Below are 23,651 nucleotides of genomic sequence, written 5' to 3' on the forward strand. Positions count from 1 at the left end.
TGGTATTACAGATCTATAATTCCTTGAAAGTGGTGTCACAGGTAAACAGGGTACCAACGAGGGCTTTTGGCACATTGGCCTTCATAAATCAGTGCACTGACTACAGGAGATTGGATGTTATGTTGAAGTTGTACAAGATGTTGATGAGGCTGAATTAAGAGTATTTTTGGCATTTTGGTAATCTACCTTTAGGAAAGATGTTAATAAGATTGAAAGAGTGCAGAAAAAAATTACAAAGATAACTCCAGGATTTGAAGACTTTTTACTTTTACATTTACTTTATACTTTATTGTCACCAAACAATTGATACTAGAACGTACAGTCATCACAACGATATTTGATTCTGCGCTTCCCACTCCCTGGATCACAAATATTAAATATTAAAAATAGTAAAAATTAGTAAATATTAAAAATTTAAATTATAAATCATAAATAGAAAATAGAAAAATGGAAAGTAAGGTAGTGCAAAAAATGGAGAGGCAGGTCCGGATATTTGGAGGGTACGGCCCAGATCCGGGTTAGGATCCGTTCAGCAGTCTTATCATAGTTGGAAAGAAGCTGTTCCCAAATCTGGCCGTACGAGTCTTCAAGTTCCTGAGCCTTCTCCCGGAGGGAAGAGAGACAATAAGTGTGTTGGCTGGGTGGGTTGTGTCCTTGATTATCCTGGCAGCACTGCTCCAACAGCGTGGGGTGTAAAATGAGTCCAAGGACGGAAGATTGGTTTGTGTGATGTGCTGCGCCGTGTTCACGATCTTCTGCAGCTTCTTTCGGTCTTGGACAGGACAACTTCCATACCAGGTTGTTATGCACCCTAGAAGAATGCTCTCTACGGTGCATCTATAAAAATTAGTGAGGGTTTTAGGGGACAGGCCAAATTTCTTTAGTTTTCTCAGGAAGTAAGGCGCTGGTGGGTCTTCTTGGCAGTGAACTCTGCTTGGTTGGACCAAGTCAGGTCATTTGTGATATTGACCCCGAGGAACTTAAAGCTTTTGACCTGTTCCACTTGCGCATCACCGAGGTACAGTGTAAATCCTGGGTTAAAAGGAAAGATTAAACAGATTAGGAATTCATTCTTTGGACTGCAGGAGAATGAAGGGAGATCTTAAAGAGACATCAGAATCAGAATCAGGTTTATTATAACCGGCATGTGGCATGAAATTGGTTAACATAGCAGCAGCAGTTCAATGCAAGACATAATCTAGCAGAGAGAGAAAAAGAATAATAATAATAAATAAAATAAAACATAATAAATAAACAAGTAAATCAATTACGTACATTGAATAGATATAAAAATGTGCAAAAACAGAAGTATTGTATATTAAAAACATGCGATAGTGTTCATGACTTCAATGTTCATTTAGGAATCGAATGGTAGAGGGGAAGAAGCTGTTCCTGAATCGCTGAGTGTGTGCCTTTAGGCTTCTGTACTTCCTCCCTGATGGTAACAGTGAGAAAAGGACATGCCCTGGGTGCTGGAGGTCCTTAATAACGGACGCTGTCTTTCTGAGACACCGCTCCCTAAAGATGTCCTGGGTATTTTGTAGGCTGGTGCCCAAGATGGAGCTGACTATATTTACAACCCTCTGCAGCTATTTTTCGGTCCTGTGCTGTAGCCCCTCCATACCAGACAGTTAAGCAGCCTGTCAGAATGCTCTCCACGGTACAACTATAAAAGTTCTTGAGTGTATTTGTTGACATGCCAAATCTCTTCAAACTCCTAATAAAGTACAGCCGCTGTTTTGCCTTCTTTATAACTACATCGATATGTTGGGACCAGGTTAGATCCTCAGAGATCTTGACACCGAGGAACTTGAAGCTGCTCACTCTCTCTACTTCTGATCCCTCTATGAGGATTGGTATGTGTTCCTTCATCTTACCCTTCCTGAAGTCCACAATCAGCTCTTTCATCTTACTGACGTTGAATGCCAGGTTGTTTCTGTGGCACCACTCCACTAGTTGGCATATCTCACTCCTGTATGCCCTCTCCTCACCACCTGAGATTCTACCAACAATGGTTGTATCATCAGCAAATTTATTGATGGTATTTGAACTATGCCTAGCCACACAGTCATGTGTATACTCAGTAGAGCAGTGTGCTAAGCACACACCCCTGAGGTATGCCAGTGTTGATCGCCAGTGAGGAGGATATGTTATCACCAATCCACACAGACTGTGGTCTTCTGGTTAGGAATTCGAGGATCCAATTGCAGAGGGAGGTACAGAGGTCCAGGTTCTGCAACTTCTCAATCAGGATTGTGGTAATGATGGTATTAAATGCTGAGCTATAGTCGATGAACAGCATCCTGACGTAGGTGTTTGTGTTGTCTAGGTGGTCTAAAGCCGTGTGGAGAGCTATTGAGATTGTGTCTGCCGTTGACCTATTGTGGCGATAGGCAAATTGCAATGGGTTCAGGTCCTTGTTGAGGCAGGAGTTCAGTCTAGTCATGACCATCCTCTCAAAGCATTTCATCACTCTCGATGTGAGTGCTACCAGGTGATAGTCATTAAGGCAGCCCACATTATTCTTCTTAGGCACTGGTATAATTGTTGCCTTCTTGAAGCAATATATGCATGTATAGGGTGAATACATGCAGGAATTTCCCCCTTAAGTTGGGTGAGTCTACAACTGGAAGTCATAGATTCAGAGTGAAAGCTCACATCAATGGTTCTGGGTTTGAGAGGGTGAACAGCTTCAAGTTCCTCGGCATCCACCTCACCGAAGACCTCACACGGTCTATACACACCAGCTGTGTGGTGAAAAAGGCACAACAGCGTCTCTTTCACCTCAGACGGTTGAGGAAGTTTGGTATGGGCCCCCAGATCCTAAGAACTTTCTACAGGGGCACAACTGAGAGCATCCTGACTGGCTGCATCACTGCCTGGTATGGGAACTGTACCTCCCTTATTCACAGGACTCTGCAGAGAGTGGTGCGGACAGCCCAGAGCATCTGTAGTTGTGAACTTCGCATGATTTGGGACATTTACAAATACAGCTGTGTAAAAAGGGCCCGTAGGATCACTGGGAACCCAAGTCATCCTGACCACAATCTATTCCAGCTGCTACCATCCAGGAAACGGTACCGCAGCATAAAAGCCAGGACCAGCAGGCTCCGGGACAGCTTCTTCCACCAGGCCATCAGACTGATTAACTCATGCTGATTTGAGTGTATTCTATATTAGATTGACTGTTCTATTTATTATAAATTATTATAAATTACTATGATTGGACATGGCACATTTAGATAGAGACGTAACATAAAGATTTTTACTCCTCATATATGTGAAGGATGTAAGAAATAAAGTCAATTCAGTATTCAAGGGGAATCTGAAGGGAAACTTCTCACTCAGAGGGTGGTGTGTGTGGAATGAACTTCCAGTGGAATTTGTAGATGAGAGTTCAGTTGTAAAAAGTACAGAAATTTGGATAGGTACATGAGAAAAGGGGTTTGGAGGAATATGGTCCAGGTGCAGATAGATAAGACTAGGCAAGAGATCTGGTTGGTATGAACTAGATGGGCCAAAGGGCCTGTTTCTGTTCAGTGATATTCTATGACTCTATCTTCCAATGCTTTGGCAGAAGTGACCAAGAGTCATAGAGTCGTAGAAAAATACAGCACAGAAACAGGCCCTTCAGCCCATCTAGTCCATGCTGAACTATTTAAATTGCCTACTCCCATTGCCCTGCACTGTGACCATAGCTCTCCATATCCCTACCACCCATGTGCCTATCCAAAGTTCTTTTAAATGTTGTTCTAGTTGTTTTCTTACACAACCTCAGTGGAAAAGTCCTGCTTGCATTTACCCTATCTATATACTTAAGAAGATAAGAAATAGGAGCAGGAGTAGGCTATATGAACCATCGACCCTGTCCCATCATTTAATAAGATGATGGCTGATTTGTCTGTAAACTCAGTTCCATCCACCTGCTTTTCCCCCATAATCCTTAATTCCCCTACTTACGTAAAAATCTATCTAACTGCATCTTAAATATATTTAGTGAAGAAGCCTCAACTGCTTCCCTGGGCAGAGAGTTCCACAGATTCACCATTCTCTGGGAAAAACAGTTTCTCCTCATCTCCGTCCTAAATCTTCTCCCCTGAATCGTGAGGCAATATCCCCTAGTTCTAGTCTCACCTACCAAAGGAAACAACTTTCCTGCCTCTATCTTATCTATCCCTTCCAAAATTTTGTTTATTTCTATAAGATCCTCTCTCATTCTTCTGAACTCCAGAGAGTATAATCCCTGGCGACTCAATCTCTCCCCATAGGTTAACCCCTTCATCCTTGGAATCAACCTGGTGAACCTCCTCTGTACTGACTATTAAATCTCTCAGTCTTCTACGATCCAAGGAATAAAGTTCTAATCTATTCAATATTTCTTTATAACTCAGGTCCTTCTGACCCAGCAACATCCTTGTAAATTTACTTGTACTCTTTTAGCCTTATTTACATCTTTCCCGTAGGTAGGTGACTAAAACTGCATACAATACTCCAAATTAGGCTTCACCAATGTCTTATACAATTTCGACATAACATCCCAACTTCTGTACTCAGTACTTTGATTAATGAAGGCCAGTGAGCCAATAGCTTCCATAACGACCCCATCTACCTGTGACACCACTTTCAATGAATTAGGAACCTATAATCCCAGGTTCCCTTCTTCTATTATACTCCTAAGTACCTTAGCGTTCATCGTATCCTGATTGGACCTTCTGCAGTGCAACAGCTCGCACATGTCAGTATTAATTCCATCTGCCATTTCTCAGTCCATTTTTCCAGCCGGTGCAGATCCCTCTGCAAGCCAGGACAGCCTTCCTCATCATCCACATGCCTAAATTCAGGCTGAAATAATTTGCCCAATTATTGTGATGGTTATGTAATATAAGTGACTGAAAGTATCAAGTGCTACACAACAGGAACAAATCTTGTTGCCTAAACACATGTGCACATTAGCTTTTAAAATAAGGCGGTATTACAGTCTTTACATTGCTCAGAATTTGTAGCAAACTAGGCTCTTAGTTTTGGGTGCTTGGTCTTTTCCCATACTTATAAACTATAGAGCACAAAGGAAATTGTTCAGCCTATCATGGTTGTGTTGACCAATTAGAATTGTCATCTGATTAGTTCCACATTCCTTTATTTCTTTCCCCTTCGTCTCACATGTTTTTTTCCAAATATTTATCCATCATGGAAATATCTGACTGAACCTTCTTTCACCACACATTCCAGGTCATGACAGCTCACAATAAAAAAAGATTCTTAATTCATTCTGCTTCTTTTCATGATTTCCTTTAAACCTGTGTCCTCTGGATATTAATCTTGATGTCAGGGAAAGCAGTCCATCAAAACATTTAACAATTCCAAACATGTTTATTAAATTTCTCCTGAATATCCCCTTAAGAATCCACCATTTCTAGTCTGACCATGTAACTGAACTCCCTCATCTTCACTACATACTAGGAAATCTTTTCTGTACCTCTTCCAAGGCCTTGACATTGTTCCGGAAATGTGATGAATAGAATTGGCACAATATTCTATCTAACCAGTGAATTCAATCAAGGTTCAGTATAACAATCTTCCTTTTGTAATTGATGTTTTTATTTATAAAATTGTGGATCCTTTACGAGACTTGTTACACATGTCTGGGCAACACCGAAGCTCTGTTGAGCTAAGCTCGCCAGGTCATTCTGTTTAAATGTTTCCATTTCTTTTAAAGCAAATTTTATCTAAAAGTCTTGGTAAAAATGTGAATTACATCAGTAAGTGATGCAAGCAAGCCCACTGAATAGATTAAGGAAAGGATGTTAATTCTACATCTTTTACAAATTCCAAACTAGTCATAAAGTATATTCTCCACCTTGTCCTTTGTTTCACTTACTTAACCAAGCACCTTCCTCTTATGTCAAGGACTTCACACCAGAATTTACCTTTCTTGGACACTCCTTCTAGCCCCTTCAATTAACTTTCTAATTTGGAAATGATTTTGTAACATTGACTATGCCCTTTTCATTCTTTCCCACATTAAGTCCAACCTATCTTCCTCTCTCTCCTGTTGCTATCATAGTTATACGACCTTCCAATTCAGTTTTGTAAGCTTTCAAATGCCTTTCCCCGTTTTCTTCATTCTAATTGCATCTACTCTGACGACATCACTTCCACATCAGGTTCTCATTCCGGTTCCGACATGTTGATCCAGGCCTCCTTTTGTGTCAAGATGAGGGCAATCTTAGGGTGGAGGAGGAACCTGATGTTGTGAGCACTGATTTCTCCTTCTGCTGAACAAAGTTCTCCCTCCACCCCACCTTCCTCTATTTTCCACTCTATCCTTTTACTTCTTTTCATCTGCCAATTCCTTTCCCCCTGGGTCCCCTCCTTTGTCCTATTGTCCTCTCTCCTCTCCTATCAGATTCTTTCTTCTCATGCCCATGACCTTTCCCATCCACCCGGCTTCTCCAATCACCTTCCAGCCAGCCTCTTTCCCTCCCCGCCACTGGTTCTAAAGATGGGTCTCGGCGCGAAACATCGACTGTTTACTCTTTTCCATAGATTGCTGGGCCAAAATCTAGGAACCTTCTACCCAGGGGAACTGTGGGGAAGCCTTCACTCTTCAAACTGCAATGTTCCACGAAGCAGGCAAGTCAACATCATCTTCTGAAATTAAGGATAAAGAAGGTTGGCTCTGCTGTGACATGGGTATCCTGAGAATGGATTGTAGGTGATTCAGTATCTATCAAAAATTATTTCAACATGAGAAAATGTGCTGATGCTGGAAATCAAAGCAAAACACACAAAATACTGGAAGGACTCAGCAGGCCAGGAAGCATCTCTGGAAAAGAGTAAACAGCTGGTGCTTTGGGCTGAGACCATATCCTGATGAAGGGTCTCGACCCGAAATGTTGACTGTTTACTCTTTTCCATAGATGCTGCCTGGCTTGCAGAGTTCCTCCTGCACTTTGGGTATGTTGCTGAAAAATGAACTATTTTTTATTCCTCCTTTCCTCTTCCCCCTCTTAATAATGTCAAGATCTTGCTGCATACTGGTATGGACTGTTTCATTTGTTAAGGAGTTGCGTATGGAATTGAATGTAGCACAATAATCAGTAAAATCCTCACTTCTGGTGAGTAATGAAGATTTTTGGGCCAAGGACATTTCTCTTTGAAACTTCTGCAGTGATGATATGCAGCCCAGAATACTGATCTTTAGCATTCACTTTCAACTCCTTTGTCAGTCACAATTCCAACAGCCAGAATGCTTTTCCATTGATACTTTAATTCTATGGGAGTCCTTAATGTCAATCATAGCCAAATCCTGCCTTGGTGCCATGGGCAGTCACTCTTCGCTCACCTCTGTAAAACAACCTTTTGGTTCATGTTTGGACCAAGGCTGTGATGAAGTTTGGAACTACAACATCCTAATGAAGCCCAAACTGGGTAGTGCTGCAAAGTTTATTGATCAGTGCCACAGAAAGCAATGTCAATGGCACCTTTCACCATAATGTGATTGACTATGAGGAGACTGATTTGATTTGTCTAGCGTGTTGTAAACAGGACATAACTGGGCAATTCCACACATTGTCAGATCGATGACAGATTTGAAACTATACTGGAACAGCTGTTACAATATGAAAGGATTAGATTCAATGGGTTGAACGGCCTTATTCTGCTCCTATATCTTATATCTTACTTATAGTTCTGGAGGACAGATCTTTAATACTAGAGGTGAGGTGTTCTCTGCACTCTGCCATTTCATGAAATTACACAATATTGTGGAAGTCAATCTCCATATAATAAACTGATTAGAAAGGCTGGCTCTGGAAAAGAGGAAACAGCCGATACACTGGAGGCTGTGGTAGAACATAGGACCCCAAAGAAAATCCTGGCAATCCTGGACAATGTCTCTCACCCTCTGCACGCTGCTTTGGCTGAACAGAGGAGCACTTTTAGTTATAGACTAAGACAACTGCACTTCTCCAAAGAACGTTATATGAGGCCATTCTTTCCATATATATTATATATATATAACCATATATCATATATTTCCCTCAGTTAAAATGAGTCAACCTATAGCCGGAGAAGTGATGACCTCCTCCTGTTAGACTGTTTGAGGCAACTTATTTTTTTCTTTTCAAATCTTTTTATTGTTATATTATACAGGAAAAATAACATGAGTACATTGAAGTAACAACACTTACAATGCCTCAAAAAAACATTATCTTAAAGATTGAAAAAAAGATTTTGTGATAACAAAAAAAAACCTGCTAAGCAGAAAAGTGAGAGAAAAAAAAGAACCCATTAGGTGTACAACCCCGGAGTCATGTGTCATACAAAAAGCTTCTAAAAATAAACATCAAACCGCCAGCAAAAAAAGAAAATATACTAAAAAATTTACAATTAGATTGTTTTTTGATAGGATTGATTCTATTATTTTACCTTTTATTTGGAATAATAAAAGACCAAGAATTAGTAAATGTCCTTTACAAAAATTGAAAAATGATGGAGGTCTTGCTTTGCCTCATCTAAGAATGTATTATTGGGCTGTTAATGTGCGATATATGACTTTTTGGTTATACTGGGTTAATAAGAGTGATCGGCCAATTTGGGTAGACCTGGAACTGAAAGTTGTAAAACAGTTTTATTTAACCTTGTTATTGGGAGCTCCTTTACCTATGCAATTAGTTAAAGTTGTTAATTTAAACCTATATCCTGTGATTAAGTATTCTTTACAAATTTGGCTCCAATTCCGCAATATTTTTAATCTTAAAAAATTTAAACTTTGTAGTTTAATTTACTGAAATTACTTTTTTAAGCCTTCTTTGAGTGATCCAATTTTTTTACTTTGGAAAAATAAAGGTATTAATTCTTTTTTGGATTTATTTAAAGAAGATAGATTGATGTCTTTTGAACAATTAATTGGCAACTTATTTTTTATTCTTTTAATATTTGTATCTTTGTACATCTGTGAATTGGTAATGCTACAGTGACACTGTAATTTCCTTTGGGATCTAATTATCTATCTATTATATTATATGGTCTATATGGTATATAATCTATCTATTATATTCATGGTCAGGTCACTCGTCTGAGTACTACTGGTACTGTGTAACTCAGTGCTACCTGTCGCATGGTCGGGTGGTCAGCGACTAAACCAGCTCTTCCATCAGGCTTGCTTGGTGAGGAGGGTGGCTAGACACTCTGCAGGATGAAAAACAAGACCTGTCAAAGGGTGGATAAACCCTCTCTTAGGGTCAACGGATCATCAAATGGTGTGGTCGGATCTATGTCTATCAATCAATCCTCCATGCAGACTGAATGCTGCCAAATCACCCAAAAAGCTGAACACCACCAAACTGAAACATCATGAGTGTGCTGATGCTCTGAAATCCTCTGTGGAAACTGCTGTAAGCAGACTGGTTGAGAATCCACCAGACGATATGACTGAGCACTGGAATGCCTTCAAAGAAATGGTCTACAGCGCTGCCCAGGACACCTTGGTGAAAGTCTAGCACCAGCATTGGGACTGGTTTGATGAGAGAACCAATCTGTGCAAGAGCTTCTAGGAGCTAAGGCAGCTGCACACCAGGCTCTTCCACACCCAAACTCAAGTTCCAAAAAACGTGCCTTTTTGAGTGCAAAATCAACATTGCAGAGGCAGCTCAGAGCTATGAAAAACCAGTGGTGGGCAAACAAGGCCAAAGAGCTGCAAGTCTTCGCTGACTGTAATGACTCAAGAAGCTTCTATGAAGCAATCGAGGTTGTTTATGGTCCATCAAAACAAGGCACCTCACAACTCCTGAGCAAGGACAGTTCATCCATCTTCACTGAGAAGTCAGAGCACATGAAAAGATGGCAAGAACACTTCCACGAGCTACTGAACAGACCAGGAACCATCACCGATGAAGCACTGGGCAGAGTACACCCTCGACCCATACTGTTCGAGCTAGATGCTCCCCTTACTCTTCACGAGGTCATCAAAGCCATCAAACAGCTAAAACCCAACAAAGCACCGGGGCCTGACAGTATTGCAGCCAAGATCTACCAGTATAGTGGTCACAAACTGACATCATGCCTGCACCAGCTGTTCACAAAGTTGTGGGGAGCTGCAGAACTACTACAAGATTTCAAAGACGCAATCATGACCATTTACAAGAACAAGGGAGACAAGAGAGACTGCAACAATTACTGTGGCATCTCTCTTCTGTCAGTTGTAGGAAAATGCCTCGGGAAGATCATCCTTAGACACTTGATGTCCAACATTAGTGACAACATCCTTCTAGAAAGCCAGTGTGGCTTTCCAACAGGCCGTAATACGGTGGACATGATCTTTTCACTGAGGCAGCTCCAAGAGAAATGTGTTGAGCAGCAGAGAAGTCTCTATGTCACATTTGTTGATCTAACCAAAGCGTTTGATACTGTTGGTAGAGATTGCCTGTGGATGTCATGGTCCGGATTGGGGTCCCTTTAAATTTAGCTTGTTTATGTTACGATCTGGACCGTTGATTCCCTGTTTTCCCGTGTCCCTTGACTTTGGTGATTAGAGGCAATTAACACTCAGCTGAACCGGTAGTTTATAGTCTCTGGCTTTCAGCCGTTCAGGGCGGGAGCGTCTGCAAAGGTACGGCGTGCCAATGACATCTGGCCGGAGCAAGCCTAGTCTCTGCCGAAGCGAGTGTCGGTAATTCGCCTCTCCTCACTGGAGCAACCCTGTCCAGTTACCTCGCCAAAGCAAGCCTGCAAAGTTTCCTCACCGAGGTGGGTCCGTCAGTTAACCCGCCGGAGAGAATCAAGAGCCGCTGTCTACTGTTCCCGGGCCGAGTCCAGAGCTTGCCACTACCCGGAGGCTCCAAGTCAAGTCCTGGCCCTGGCGGCATTCAAGTACCAAGGTCAAGTCCTGACCCTGGCGGCGTTCTAGCACCAGGTCAAGTCCTGGCCCTGGCGGCATTCAAGTACCAAAGTCAAGTCCTGACCCTGGCGGTGTTCTAGCACCAAGTCAAGTCCTGGCCCTGGTGGCATTTTAGCACCAAGTCAAGTCCTGGCCCTGGCGGTCTGTGATTCCTGTCCTACGCCCTTGTCTGAATCCCTTCTCTGCCCCTCTCGCCTCTAGCCTGCCTGCACTTTAGTCTAGTTCCATCACCGGAGCTAGATAGGTACTGTCTGGTGTTCATTCGTGTTGGTCTTGTCTTGTCTGGTCCTCGCCTCTGTGGGGTAGGTCAGGCCGTCTTGCCATTGCCCTGCGGGGGTGTCATGTTCTGTCTTGTCTTCTCCTCGCCTCCGTGGGGTAAGTCAGGCCGTCTTGCCGTTGCCCCATAGAGGGTCAAGGGTCCCAGCCCTATGTCCTGTACCCAAGGAGGGGTCCCGGCTCTCTGTTCTGTGTGTGAGTCCCGGCCCTATGTCCTGTACCCAAGGAGGGTTTCCCGACTCTGTGTTCTGTGTATGTGTCCATGGTTCCATGTACCTGCTGCCCAAGACCGAGGCTTTGTGTCCCCATGTTCCTCCTCTCCTTAGACCATGTCATGTCCTTGCCTGGTTCTGGGGTCCGAACCCGAGGCAAGACCCAGGTACTGGGTCCTTGCCCAGTCACTGGCTCGGAGTCCATACCCTAGCCTCTTCATGTCTCCTCTAGTTCTGGGAGCTGATTCCGAGCCCAAACCCAGACCCTTGGTCCCAGCCTAGTCGTAGTCCTGAGTCCTTGTCCAGTTGGCTATTTCCTGCTCCTGCCTTGCTCTCCTGGTATCGAACAATAACCTAAATCTAAGTAACCTCACAAGATGTGTCTTGCATTTGGGTCCACCCTTGCTCCCAGTGCCCCCCCCCCCCAGTGTGACAGTGGAAGGTCCTACCAAAATTTGGTTGCCCCCACACCTAACCAACATCATCCATCAGTTCCACAAAGGCATGGAAGGCCGCATCAATATGTGTGGTGAGTTGTCAGACCCGTTTTCCATCAGCAACAATGCAAAACAGGGTTGTGTTCTGGCTCCTACTCTACTTGGACTATTCTTCGCTGCTGTTCTTCAAGATGCCACATCAGACCTGAAGTTAGCGGTCTTCCTACAAACGAGGGCTGATGGTGGGCTCCTCAACCTCGCAAGATTGAGAGCAAAACCAGAAGTCAGGGACATTGTGACACATGAGCTACAGTTTGCTGATGACTGTGCACTGGTTGCCCGCTCTCTCGAAGACTTACAGGAGATCACCAGTCGCTTTACCAGTGCAGCCAAAAGCTTTGGACTGACAATCAGCCTGAAAAAGACGGAAGTTTTGTACCAAGCAGCTCCTGGCTCAAGCTACGAAGAACCAACTGTCCTCATTGATGACACTCGTCTCAATGCTGTTAACAAGTTTTGCTACCTGGGCAGCATAATAACATCCTCAGCTTCTCTGGATGTAGAGATTGAGTCAAGAACCAGAAAAAGCCTGCTTTGCCTTTGGTCAGCTGAAAGATCAAGTTTGGTCACAGAACATCAGGTTGGCCACCAAGTGCAAGGAATACAGGGCCGTTGTCATATCAACCTTGTTATATGGATGGGAGACATGGTGCCCTTATCAGAGACACTTACGCCAGCTTGACCAACTGCAGCAGAGTCACCTACGTTCTCTGAAGAAGATCACCTTGCGAGACAAGCTCTCCAATACTGAGGTCCTCTCTCAAGAGGAATGCCAGCAGTTTCAACCTTGGTAATGTCAGCCCAACTGCGCTGGGCAGGACATGTTGTTGGAATGCCTGACGGAAGACTGCCCAAGGACATCTTGTACAGCCAACTGTCCAGAGGTACCCGAAAACAAGGAGGCCAGCGACTATGGTACAAGGATGTTCTGCACAGGAGGCTCAAGAAAGCTGATATTGCCCCATCAACATGGGAGGATCTGGCTCAAGATCACTCACAGGGGATGGATCATCCATCAGAAAAGGTGTGGATGCTGCTGAGAACAAGCTCAACGAGGCAACAGAGGAAAGGCACAGGAAGCGCCACAACAGGGCTTCTGCCCCTGCTGCCCCTCCAGGCCTCACCTGTCAAGTATGTGGCAAGCAGTGCCCATCAAGGATCGGCCTGTACTGCCACTACAGGCCGCACATACTAAACCCCACTAACTGACTGAAAGGAACCATCATCATCCTATGGGATGGATACCCAGAGAGAGAGAGAAAGAGAGAGAGAGAGAGAGAGAGAGAGAGAGAGAGGGAGATTATATCAGATTAACTTCCACAAAAATCTCAAGTGAAAGCTGGGGTCAATCATCTTCTAGAACATAGTATAGCACTGCACAGTACAGGCCCTTCGGCCCACAATGTTGTGCCGACCCTTAAACCCTGCCTCCCATATAACCCCCCACCTTAAATTCCTCCATATACTAAATTTGGCTGAACAAATTTATGAATGCTGTGCAGATTACCTTTGAACATGCTTATTACAACACAGAACTTATCCTAATAACCTATTAGTTAATTTAGTACACACCATCTCTGAGCAAAGGAAACCAACAAGTCCCATTCTCCCTTGTCTTATTCCTCTAACATCTTGCATTCTGTACCCCTCAGATACTGATCACCTTATTCCTTCTGCTTCTTTTTACCATTTATCACAGAGGCAAATTAGAGCAGCCTGTTACCTCAACAGCACAGTTTTGGGACATGGGAGGAAACCTAGAGCCCCCGAGGAAATTGGTGCAAATTGCACGCAGAGAGCACGTGACGTCATACCTCAACCCGGGTTTCTGCAGCTGACAGGCAGCAGGTCAAACCACTGCACTACCTTGACAGAGTGCAAGGTCCTCAAATTACAACACTAAGCTAAAGATAGAGCAGTATATAAATTCATGAAGATGGCGCCATGACGCAGCTCGCAGAGACCTCTCCGGTGGTGATGTCTGTTATTTGTCAAGTGGGGTGCCGTGCACAGTCCTGATTTAATGGAGACGGATGTGAGAGCACGGAGGAACATCTGGTGAAACTTCGGAAATGCCTGCTTCGCTGCTGCTGCTGCTGTGTGGTCCGGAATCTCTGGAGGAGAAGGCTCCGAGTCCTCAGCTTTGCTTGTTGCTCGGCGGCCAGGGTGGGGTCAAAGCGCTTGGCAGAGGATGGTGCTCGGAGAGGCTGTGTTGGAGGGGCTGATCGAAGGCTCGAAGTTTTCGGACGGACTCTGAGTCCGCTGCGGTCGGGTGCTTCCAATGGTGCTGCATCGGCGAGTTGGTGGCGTTTGGAAGTTCATGGCGGGGAGAGTTTCTCCCTTCTGCCGCCTGCATGAGATGATGAGGCTATCGGGACTTTGAGACTTTTTTTAACCATGCCTATGGTCTGCTCTTTATCAAATTATGGTATTGCTTTGCACTGTTGTAACTATACGTTATAATTATGTGGTTTTGTCAGTTTTAGTCTTTGTTTGTCCTGTGTTTTCTTGTGATATCATTTTGGAGGAACGTTGTATCATTTTTTAATGCATGCATTTCTAAATGACAATAAACAGAAACGGAACTGAACTGAACTGAAAGAACATGGAGTAAGTACTAATATTCTCAGAAAAATTCAGAAAATATGCTTGTTCAGGATTACAGCTGACTGCCAACAGATCTAAAACTACAAAAAACGAAACTTTTCAGATTATGAGAAGCAATGAGATGCAGATGAATTATCTGTAAAAGATATATAAAATGAATTGACAAAAGCAAGGTGCACGCACTCACCCTGAACAATAAATCAAACTTGCAATAACAACAGCAGCAGCAATGTTTCAATGTATATAAATGCTAATGGACAAACGAGAGTAAGCCACCACAGCAGTCCCACACTTACAAATCTCACAGACTGCTGGCAGCCACAAGGAGCCTTATGGTAATGATTTTGTACATTACAGTGTATGCATTCCATAGCAGAATAGGCAGCCAAAAGGTCTGACACAAGAAAAAAAACACAACTGGTAAATATTTTCTAAATGACCCCAGACTTCGAGCAATACAAGCTCATCTCTTCTTCTTGCTGCCTGGAGAAATAAGATGGTGCTGCAAAGATGAAAATATATTTGCATCCCCTTTACCTTCCAAATGGATAAGAATGTACAAATCATGTCTCCTGCAGCAACCATTTGGATTTAGCTGGATGTTCCAATCTTCAAAATAAACACGGTATAAACAAGAGGAAATGGACTGGAAAAAAACACATTGTGAGAGTTGCTTGTTCACATATCCATTTCTCAGGATGCGGGCACTGCTGGTAAGGCTGGCAGTTATTTAGCGCGCATGCGCCAGTCGTGCATGCAGCCTGGTACAGCCGTTCCGATCTATTCTTACTTTCTTCTTCTTACTTTTTAATTTACGTTATTTTTTTGTATTTTTTTCTCACGGTTAACACGTCGAAGCTGCACCCTCTCTAACATGCTGGTAGAGAGAGTTTGATTTGGGTTTTCTTTAGCGCTGGAAATGGTTACATCCCGACATGCGGGACAGAAGCAAGGTCACATTTTGTATTCCACGGACCAGCAAGTGCTGGCCAGTTTAGCGAGCAGAGCGGCGGACACTTCTGCTGAAATCCGGAGGAAAACACACAGAGGATGCAGAGGGGGATCACAAAGCCGAGGAAAGAAGACTGGGTCGAGACAACAGAGACTTTTGGAGAAGAGGAGTTCGGTGGGTAATACCGTTCCGGCTGACCGGAAGTGCACTGAGAGCAGTAAGCGTAAAGGAGTTGGGTGTTTACTGATCTGGCTAACAACAGATGGTGCAATCCGGGGCATATTACGATCGAGGAACGTGTTTGCAGATTGGATATTGAACTTTTTACTGTTGGACTTCGGCCACATTCCACCGTGATACGACACTTGGCGGCACGAGAGGTCGAACGTGCAGTTCCTCCCGTGGAGGGTCAGACACCCTGAGCCAGATAGACTGGTCCTGGACTTATTTTCCATCTGGCATAGTTTGCATTTTAGTGTTTGATTGTTGGGGTTTTATGTATTGCTATATTTACGCTCTATTCTTGGTTGGTGCGGCTGTAATGAAACCAAATTTCCCTCGGGATTAATAAAGTATATCTATCTATCTATTTATCTATTTCCTATCATTCAGTGTCCTGAAGAGAGTGATTTGCTAGGCCACTTGAAATAACAGTTGTATCACTGTTGGTTAGCAGACGCTTGCAGACTAGAATAGGTGAGGCTGGCAGGTGGGTATTTACAACTCTGCAGTCGCTTCATTGCTCTCTTACAAAGACCAGCTGTTTATATTTAAATTCCAGATTATTAAATTAATTTTACAGCTGCCATCGTGGAATTTGAACTCAGGTCTCCGAGTTGTCAGTACAACCTCTGGTAACTCGGTAACTTAATCACTGCATCTTCACAACACCATCTTTTGATGCGATTACATCATTTCATCACTGTTTAATAAAAATCACCTGCCGCAAAAAAAAAATAACCACAACAACCTAAAAGCTTTCCAACTTCTGTCACAGCAAGAGATTACCAGGTGTTCAGAGGAAAGGATTCAAGATTTCTGTCAAAACCGCCATGAAAAAATGCAGCATGCCCACTGCTTGTCAGGAATTCCATGCCCACAATTATTCCGCGTGAAAAAGAAGCTTTCAGAATGGTATTGAGAATATACAATTCATGTGTCAGGATCAAACAGATGTAAATGGTGGAAGGAATGGATAACTTCCCAAACTGCCCCATTTGTGGAAAATCCATGCTCCTACATTTATTGCAGGAACCACTTCAGAAGCAAGTCACACTCAATCCCAAAAGATTGACAAAGACACAGAAGCAACTATTTGTACGTTGCTGTCTTGCGAATGTTGCAGAATGACTTACCGCAAAATTCACACAGTACTGAAAGTGGTATTTATTACCGGCACAACTTAGCCTCACCTAGTGAATTATTGATCATGGATAACCATCTCTAGTATCTGAGCTCAAGAGTTCAGAAAGCAGCAACGCTTGGCACTAATTAACACCTTTAACATGGAATTACCTCCAAGGGTTTTGCAATGACCTTTGAATTTAGTTTTGTTTACACTTAGGCATCAGCCTTGCTACTGGGCCACAGGGTCTTGGGTTCAGGCACTGTTGTAGGGCTGTGCACAATCCAGACTGTCACCTCGACGTCAGCAGTTCCGTACTGTTGAAGGTGTCAGGTAGCCTGACCTGGGTGAGCCTCTGAACTGAAGTTCCCAGGCCAGGTACTTGTTGAATACAGGGTGAGCTCTCTCAATGTACTGGGCAATATTTCCCTCTAAACAAAATCATTACAAAATAGAGATTAATTGGTTATATTTTTCTCATGGACGTGTGTGGGCTTGTGCAATACACAGAACTATGCATCTGATCCATTTTTATGGCCTTTTTGTTTAGGAATCAGCTCCACCTGCTTGTATTTATTCTGAGCAAATCATATATAAAAGCGGTTTTAACCAGCAATCACATCTGGATGAAATGTGTGTTCATCAGGAGCTTGCCAGAATTCTTACACATTGCATTCTCTTGACACTTGTGCAATGTCTGTTGAGTGCCTTGTGTAGATACAAGTCATGCACCGAACATTTCCCTTGGCTGCAGGTAGACACTGATTGTTAATTGCTCATCCACAGAAAATCTGGAGGCCCTCACAGAGGGATCAGTAATGAGATGCCAATTAAAGGGTATGCATTATGATACTGATGATTTACACACAGCATCTCCCAGCCTTCGGTCAGCATTAGGGTAAATGATTCAACCATCCTCCCTTCACTGACCGAAGCCCCTTTATGTATCTCATTTCCGAAGTATGTTCTATGGTCTCTGGCCCCTTGATAAGCTCACACCCCTCACTGATTTGGCACAGACCAGATGCAAAGGTAAGTACTGGGTCCCCTCCCCTATATACAGCTTTTTCTGTAGCTGTTCTCTGGCTGCCATAGATTGAGTTCTTTCAACACTAACTGAAAGCATGTAGGACAGTTTCTACACTGCTTTTATAAGACTATTAAATAGTCTCCCAGTACAGTAAGTAGCACTTTTAATCTCACTATCTACCTTGTTATGATTTTGCACCTTATTGCTTAACTGCACTACACATTCTTTGTAGCTGTACACTTTATTCTGTGTTGCTATTGTTTTACCTCAATGCATTGTGCAATGATCTGATCTGTATAAACAGTATGCAAGACAAGCAATTCCATGTACCTTAGTGCATGTGACACAAAACCAATTCCAATTCTCATTCAAAGATGGCAATGAACAGCAGCTGTAAGTTTCCTCACAGAAAACATTCAGTGCATGATTCCATTCTAGCATAGATTTTAACCATGTTTTGCACAATTTTGAAACAGTTCTCGGGGATCATTAGCACTATGCTCACCAGAGGATTCAAAAAGGACAGCTCACCTTGACTTTTCAGGAGCATTAAGCGATCAACAATAAACTCTGGTCTTGCTAATGGACCCAGATTCTTCTTCTTATCATGTCCACGGACAGTCTATACATGGCCCAGCCAGAACTGGACACATTTTTGTGCCCTGTTATTGAATTCAGCAAGATCTGCAACAGTACAGGGTTCCTCTAGTGATGGTCATTGCAGGAGATGTTGCATAGTTTGTGGCTCAGTTCCACATTCACAAGTTGTCGGGCTGGTTGTATATCCCCATTTGCTTAGTGACACCTTTGAACGACCTACACCAATCCTAAGTCTGTTAAAGCACTTCCAGGTTGCCCAGTTGCAATTACCTCCTGGGGGAAGGCTTTCATCCGGTGGAATTTCCATCATTGGGGGTTGTTTGAGACTGGTGAGCTGGTCTTTCCACAAGGCGATGCGGGATGGACCCAGATCCTAAAAATGAATAGATAAAATATATTTAGCTCAGCAAAAGAACACAAAATCCAATTTCTAGGCAAGTTTTGGTTTTCACCATTTCTCTGTAATCGTGTAATGCCCTGGTTCATATTTTTGCTGTTATGCTGTATGTATTTCATTTTTGGCAGTTCTGTAAGAGCAGTCTGTTCTGTTTTCATGCTTGTTTGGCTTACTGTTGAAGATCAGAGATGGGAAAAATGCATGCCATCCAATTAGGATGGTCGGATTAAGGAGAGGTTTCTCGGGTGAGAGACACTAAGGTTGGGCTTGAAGCTTTTGTTCGACAGGAGATGAAGAGAGAAGACGTTGGGGAAAACTGGTCATAGCGTACGATCCAGTGGAGGACCCGTTTGTTCGAGGTGGGTTGCGAGCGACATTCGGAAGGTGGTGTGTGCTTTCGCGTTGACCATGGGCCCGGCACATAGGTGACAGAGAAGTTCAAGAGGAGTTCCAACTTGTGCACATTTGATTGGTTAATTAAAATGGGCCCCTTTCTTTTTGTTATTCTTTACTAACCCTTCAGTTAAGATTCATGAATACAATTCCTTTAATCATATACAGTGTATGGTCTGTTATTTCAAGGCATTAACTGATAACAGGGTAGCAAATTACACAGCATCCACACAAATCGGTATTTGGGGTGGGATTGGGTGTGCCTCAATCTCATGAGTTTGGAGGTTGTCTTACCTGGACTTACGCAGCCGAGGAAACCAGGGTGTTTCAATGGTGACACGGTTTCAAAAATACCTCAGTGATTATGATGCACATTTCAATATGATAATTATTTTAAATGCATTTTGTTCTTCTGGCATTCCTTTTATATTTAAGGAAAATGTTGCATGTACGTGCCACGGAAAACAAGGTAGATCAGTCATGTTTCTTTGGGTGGTGTTGCCTGGAAGAGGAACATTACACTCTGATGTTAATCTGCATACTTCCATTGGATGACATGAATCTCAACATCATGCCAACTTTGAAAGGTTATAGCCTTGGTAATTGTTCAGTACCATCCTAATGAAAAGGATAAGAAGATGAATAAGCTTACGGCTGGAGGAATGATCTCAGTCTTCATCATAGCCAACTAGGTGAATATAGCTCTTTCCACATCAAAGAATGAAAGATGACATTATGTTTGTGAGTATGCTCCTGTAGGAGAGGCAAAGATGGTATGATAACCAAATCTCAGTTTATGAAAGAAGTGGAAAGTTGAGCAGAAATAGGAAAGAAATATATACTCTGTGGCCACTTTATTAGGTGCACCTATACATATCTAATCAGCCAATCATGTGGCAGCAACTCAATACACATGAACATGCCAACTTGGTCAAGAGGTTCAGTTGTTGTTCAGGCCAAACATCAGGATGGGGAAGAAACATGATCTAAGTGATTCTGTTGGTGGAATGATTGTTGGTGCCAGACGGGGTGATTTGAGTATCTCAGATCTATTGGGATTTTCGTGCATGTCAGTCTTTAGAGTTTACAGAGACTGGTGCAAGAAACAAAAACACCAGTGAGCACCAGCTCTGTGGGCAAAAATGCCTGAGAGGTCAGAGGAGAATGGGCAAGCTGACAGGAAGGTGACAGTAACTCAAATAACCATGCATTACAAATGTGGTGTGCAGAGGAGCGGCTCTGGAAACACAACACATTGAACCTTGAAGTGGATGGGCTACAACAGCAGAAGACCACACCAGCTTGCAATCTTGTACCTAATAAAGTGGCCACTGAGAGTATATCGGGCATAGGCACTTGGTTCCGAAAGAGTCAAAGAATCACAGAAACATACAGCACAGAAACAGGTCCTTAAGATTCATTTCATTTATTCCAATTGTGATGCCTCCCACCCTTGCTCTGGGAAAAAGTGTCTGCCTTTCCTGTCTATTTCTGTCATAGTTTTGTAGCCTCTATAACATCACCCCTCAGCCTTCTACACTCCAGGCTAGGGTGGAAGTAAGGAAGACAAATACGCTGTGCATGCATATTGTATTTTGAGAAGACTAGAGCATAAAAGCAAAGATGTAATGCTGAGGCTTTATAAGGTGTTGGTTAGACCACATCTGGAGTATTAAGCAATTTTGTTCCCATATCTATGGAAGGATGCACAGGGTCTAGAGGAAGTTTCTGAGAATGAGCCCAGGGATGAAAGGATTAACATATGAGAAATGTTTGATGGCTATGGACCTGGGAGTTTAGGTTGAGTGGGGTGGTGGGGGGGATTTCAATGAAATCTACTGAATATTGATGGAGTGGACATGGAGAGGGTGTTTCCAGTGGAGGGTCCAGGACCAGAGAGTACAGTAACGATGTCCTTTTAGAATAGAACTTGTGGAATTCATTGCCACAGATAGCTGTGGAGCTTAAGTCATTAGGTTATTTAAAGTAGAGTTTGATAGGTTCTTGATTAGGTAGAGTGCAAAAATTATGGGAAATGGGGTTGTGAGGGAAAATAAATCAGCCATAATTGAATTATGGAGCAGACATGAAGGGTCGAATGGCCTAATTCTGCTCCTATGTCTTATGTTCCTGCAGAAAAAGACTGGCCTATTCAAATACTCCTTGTAACGACAGCCCTCCATCCCAGACAGCATCACATTCCTCCTGACATGTGACGACCAAAACTGTACCCAATATCCTAAATGCAGTCTAACCAATGCTTTGTACAACTGCAACATGATGACCTAATTTACTCATTGTGCCTCAGCATGTGAAGGAAAACCTATCAAATGCTTTTATAATTACACTACCCACCTACCACATGTCACCATTTTCAGAGAGTGATGGATTTCTCAACATTTCTCTGTACATCAGCACTTCTAATATCTTTGCTATGTGTCTCCCTAAAGTCCATTTCCTCTCTCTGTTTATGATTACATTTCAGCTGCTATCACTTCACCCAACCTTTCAGCTGATTCATGTCCAGCTGTATAACTGAACAAACTTCTTTGCTCATTGTGACTCTACCAATTTTTATGTCTTTAGCAAAGTTACTGTTTTCACCTTTTACTGTTTTCACCTCCTCATCATTTATATATGTATATATATATATATATATATATATATGTATATTACAAATAACAATTGCCCCACCCTACCATGTGAAATCTTGTCAAAAGATTTGCTGAAGATGATAGAGACAGCTTCTACCAGCCTTTCTTTATCTATCTCCTTGTTAATCTCCTAAAACAACTCATTTGTGAGAGATCAGCACAAAACTGTGTTTCCAAGTGAACATCACTCTACGCCTTAGAATCTTTTCCAACAGGTTCCCTACCACTGTCATATCACTCACAGGCCTATACTTTTCAAGCTTATCTATGCTCTCTTTTTCTGGGCAGGGAGACACAGGAGCTGTCCTCCAGTCTTCCGGTACCTCACCTGTGAAAAAGCAAGGTATGAAAATCTTTGTCAGAGCTCCAACAATCTCCTCCCTTGATTTCCTCAGCATTCTGGGATGGACCCCTCAGGCCATAATAAGCAACAATGTTAATCATGCATCCACCTTCCTGACACAAATAAGCTCCAGCCTATCAGCACACCCCTCCCTTAACTTTCCAGCCTCCATATCCTTCTGCTTTGTGAATACCGATGACTAGTAATCATTTTGAATCTTGCTCATATCCTCTGGCTCTTTGCATAGATTATCACTCTGGTCCTGAGACAATCCATTCCTCCCTCACCTACCATCTTGTTTCAAATGTACTTTCTTTATGAAAGGTTATAGAATTCTTCTTAATACAATTTCATGGCACCTTTCTGACCTCCTAATTTCTTAAATCTCTTCTATCCCAATTAACCTCAAATGATTCATTAGATAGTAACTTTTTATACCTGACATGTGCTTCCCACCTTTCCTTGATAAGACCTTTCATATCCATATGAGATATATGGGGGATGTAGGAGTGAGAATATAAAAAAAATATTATTACATGATTGGCAAATGGGATTGAAGATAGTCCCAAATAATTTTTTAAATACTATATATGAAAAACAAAGGGGTAAATAGACAGAGAGCAGATCCCTTCAGGGTCCAGGGGATATTCCAGTTGAGAAGCAATGGGATACAACCAAAACCCTGAATGAGTACTTCTTATTGGTAAAACCTCTCTATATCCACCCAGTCAAGACCTCTCAGTATTGTATACATTTTGATCAAGTCACCTTTCAATAGATGTCACCTGTGATTTAGAAAAAGGTTAACTATCTGACTCCAGACTTCTCAACCTACAGCATGATAAGTCTGCCTTTCTAAGTACAATTTACTTTGCACCACTCCCCTGGTGATGGTAATTCCCCCGTGTTCCTCTCACTCCCTTTCAGTTAGAGTCATAGAGAAATACAGCACAGAAACAGGCTTTTCAACCCATCTAGCCCATGCTGAAAACATTTAAATTGCCTACTCCCATCCTGCATCAGGACCATAGCCCTCCGTATCCCTACTATCCATGTACTTATCTAGACTTCTCTTAAACATTGAAATCAAGCATTGTGCTGGCAGCTCATTTCATATTCTTATGACCGTCTGAGTGAAGAAGTTTCCCCTCATGTTCCACTTAAATTTTTCACCTTTCACCCTTAACCCATGACCTCTGGTTGTAGTCCCGCACTACCTCAGTGGAAAAAGCATGCTTGCATTTATCTATCAATACCTCCTCATTATTTTACATACTTCTATCAAATCTCCTCTCGATCCCAATTCTGGATTTCCAGCTATTTCTGGGATGTTTCTTACACTTTCAAGTGAAGATTAATGCAAAATATTTGTGAAATACCCTGGTTTCCTTGGCTATGTAAATTTAGAGACGACAACCACTGGCCCCGCCAAACTTGTGAAATTG

At 42.7% G+C, this 23,651-nt stretch overlaps 1 long non-coding RNA gene across 2 annotated transcripts in view; it reads right to left on the bottom strand.

Annotated features, from left to right (window-relative positions):
• Window positions 1-925: 925 nt before the first annotated feature.
• Window positions 926-23,651, bottom strand: part of LOC134357894 (uncharacterized) — an 82,356-nt gene continuing 59,630 nt past the window's right edge. For both annotated transcript variants that reach the window (XR_010020760.1, XR_010020756.1), the window contains exons 2-3: window positions 18,351-18,792; window positions 926-1,032 (exon numbers count right to left, since the gene is read on the bottom strand). This is a non-coding gene — a long non-coding RNA (uncharacterized LOC134357894). The remainder of the gene's footprint in view (window positions 1,033-18,350; window positions 18,793-23,651) is intronic.

Source organism: Mobula hypostoma, chromosome 1 (genome assembly GCF_963921235.1).
Source record: "Mobula hypostoma chromosome 1, sMobHyp1.1, whole genome shotgun sequence".
Classification (NCBI taxonomy): domain Eukaryota; kingdom Metazoa; phylum Chordata; class Chondrichthyes; order Myliobatiformes; family Myliobatidae; genus Mobula; species Mobula hypostoma.